Source organism: Cebus imitator, unplaced genomic scaffold (genome assembly GCF_001604975.1).
Source record: "Cebus imitator isolate Cc_AM_T3 unplaced genomic scaffold, Cebus_imitator-1.0 Scaffold10, whole genome shotgun sequence".
Taxonomy (NCBI): domain Eukaryota; kingdom Metazoa; phylum Chordata; class Mammalia; order Primates; family Cebidae; genus Cebus; species Cebus imitator.
The window spans coordinates 3,190,576-3,193,498 of record NW_016107325.1 but is presented as its reverse complement, the minus strand read 5'-3'; positions in this window follow the sequence as shown (position 1 = coordinate 3,193,498).

The window sequence follows — 2,923 nt, the reverse complement described above, 5'->3', positions numbered from 1 at the left end:
GTAAGTAAACTCTGTGGCCAACCCATCTTCTCTGTGTTCTTTCAAGAAAAATATTTGAAGTTTCATTTTTCCTTGAAGTTCAAAACTAGTCAGAATATTTAAGAATGTGTCTAGACATTCTGAACTTGACCTTTGACAACTGTAGGAGTTGACTTTTCTAGCCAGCTATGAAATGCAAATCCAAAGCACAGTTCATTTAATCCAGAGCCAGGTTTCAGGCTTGGGCACACTCTCTGTCTGAATAAATAGAAGCAGCAATTATGTTTACCCTTTTTTTTTTGAGGTGGAGTTTTATTCTTCTTGCCTAGGCTGGTGTGTACAATGGTGTGATCTTGGCTCACCGCAACCTCCGCCACCCAGGTTCAAGTGATTCTCTTCCTCAACCTCCTAAGTAGCTGGGATTACAGGCATGCACCACCATGCCTGGCTAATTTTGTATTTTTAGTAGAGATGGAGTTTCTCCATGTTGGTCAGGCTGTTCTCAAACTCCCGACCTCAGGTGATCCGCCCGCCACAGCCTCCTAAAGTGCTGGGATTACAGGCGTGAGCCACCGCACTCGGCCTATGCTCACCTTTCTACAGGCGGGGATGACATCCTAAAGGATTGTCAGGCTGAAGAGACTACAGGAGATACTGCTAGGTGACCAAACCAAAGCACAGAATGGTGTGTACAGCATGCCTCATTTTGTGTAAAAAGGAGGGAGGTGAATAATATATTTTCATATTTGTTTGCATTTGCATAAATAATCACTGGAAAGAGAAATCAGAAATGAATAAATATGGTTACCTGTAGTGTATGAGAGGCAACAGAGTAGATGGGGATGAAACGGAATGACAGTTCTCAGTACCTACCTTTTCATAATGTTCAGAGTTTCACTCATCTAAGCGTAATTTCTATTTAAAATAACTATTACAAAATGTCAGATGTAGGCCAGTAATAGTCCCAGTGTGCCTTGTTACCATTTGAGAAGCATCAGTAGTTTTTGGCCTAGAGAGTCTGTTTTAATGTTTAACACTTGATTTAGAAATGATGGCAAGTTTTATTTAATTTTTTTCCTTAGCAAAATTTAGGTTGGATGTGATGGCTCTTGCCTGTAATACTAGCACTTTGGGAGGCTGAGGTGGGAGGATCACTTGTGTCCAGGAGTTTGAGGCTGCAGTGAGCTGTGTTCATGCCACTGCACTCCAGCCTGGGCAAAAGGGCCAGCCTTTGTCTCAAAATCGATTGATCAATCAATCAATCAAAAAATTTTAGATTCAGGGGTGTATGTACAGGTTTGTTACATGGTTATATTGTGTAATGCTGAGGTCTGGGCTTCTGTTGAAAGACCAAATAGTCCATTCTGTCACCCAAAGAGTAAACATGATTTCAACATTTAAAAAATATTACAAAAATAAAACAGCACAAAGATCTCTATGCCTGCTGGGCGCAATGGCTCACAGCTGTAATCCCAGCACTTTGAGAGCCTAGACAGATGGATTACTTGAGCCCAGGAGTTCAAGTCCAGCCTGGCCATCGTAGCAAGATCCCATTTCTATGAAAAATACAAAAATCTGCCTGATGTGGTGGTGCACACCTGTGATCCCAGCCACTCCAGAGGCTGAGGTGGGAGGGTTGCCTGAGCCTGGCAGATCAAGGCTGCAATGAGCTGCCACTGCGTTCTAGCCTGTGCAATGGGAATGAGACCCTGTCTCAAAAAAAAAAAAAAAAAAAAAGATTTCTATGCTTTTAACCGGATTTTCCTGTTATCAACATTTTATCCCACATGAGCACTTTCTCTCTTTCTCTCTCTCTCCCTCTCTCTCTCTCTCTCTCTGTCTCCCCCATACTGTATCTGAACCATCTGAGGTTCTGGATCCTCTACCCCTAAATGTTTCAGTATGTATTTTCTACAAATGTAACCACTGTACACTTACCAACTTCATGAATTTATGGTGATGAAGTATGAACAAGAGAGTGTTCTTGTGGAAATAAATATTTCTTAAACATAAGATCAATCTTAACTTTTATATTATACAAAATGGCCATTGGGCAATCTAATGTTACAGGTGAGGAAGTGAACTGGGTGTTCACGGTGGAGCTCATCACACACTCTTAATGGCGTCCATTCGCCTATCTCTAGAGGGTTTTTTCATCTTCCTTTTAGTAAATCGAAGTCTGCAACTTCCCTGAAGTCTTAATGAAAAGGTTGCACAATCTCCCTTTATAGTTCAGTCATGAAGTTGGAAGAAAATTCCTTAACTACATCTTGTTTAAAAGTAATTTAAAAAAATATAGGCTGGGTGCAGATGGCTTACACCTGTAATCCCAGCACTTTGGGAGGCCAAGGAGGGCAGATCGCTTGAGGTCAGGAGTTTGAGACCAGCCTGGCCAACACGGTGAAACCCCATCTCTACTGAAAATACAGAAATTAGTTGGGTGTCGTGGTGCACACCTGTAGTCTCAGCTACTCGGGAGGCTGCGGTAGGAGAATCGCTTGAACCCAGAAGGCAGAGGTTGCAGAGAGCTGAGATTGTACCACTACACATATATATATTCCCAGCCTGGGAATATATATACATATATATATGTGTGTAGCACCTTGTGTCAAATCCACTTGTTTACTTCCAACTGCAACCATGGTCAAAGTGGTCAGGGCTGGTCCTGCCTTTTGTTCCTCACTCCCAGCTGAGCTTGCTCCCGTTGTAGAAGGAGGAGAAATACGGAGGTGGAGGTAAGCATTGAAAGTCTAAGGAAGGAAAGGGGGCTGGCCTTGCCCCCCATGGCTGTGGCAAAGACCCAGAGTCTTAGGTGGCTGCTTTGACTACTGAGATGGTATTTTGCAGCCCCTAAACCAATTTATTTTTACTTTTTTTTTTTTGAGACGGAGTTTCGCTCTTGTTACCCAGGCCGGAGTGCAATGGCGCGATCTCGGCTCACCGC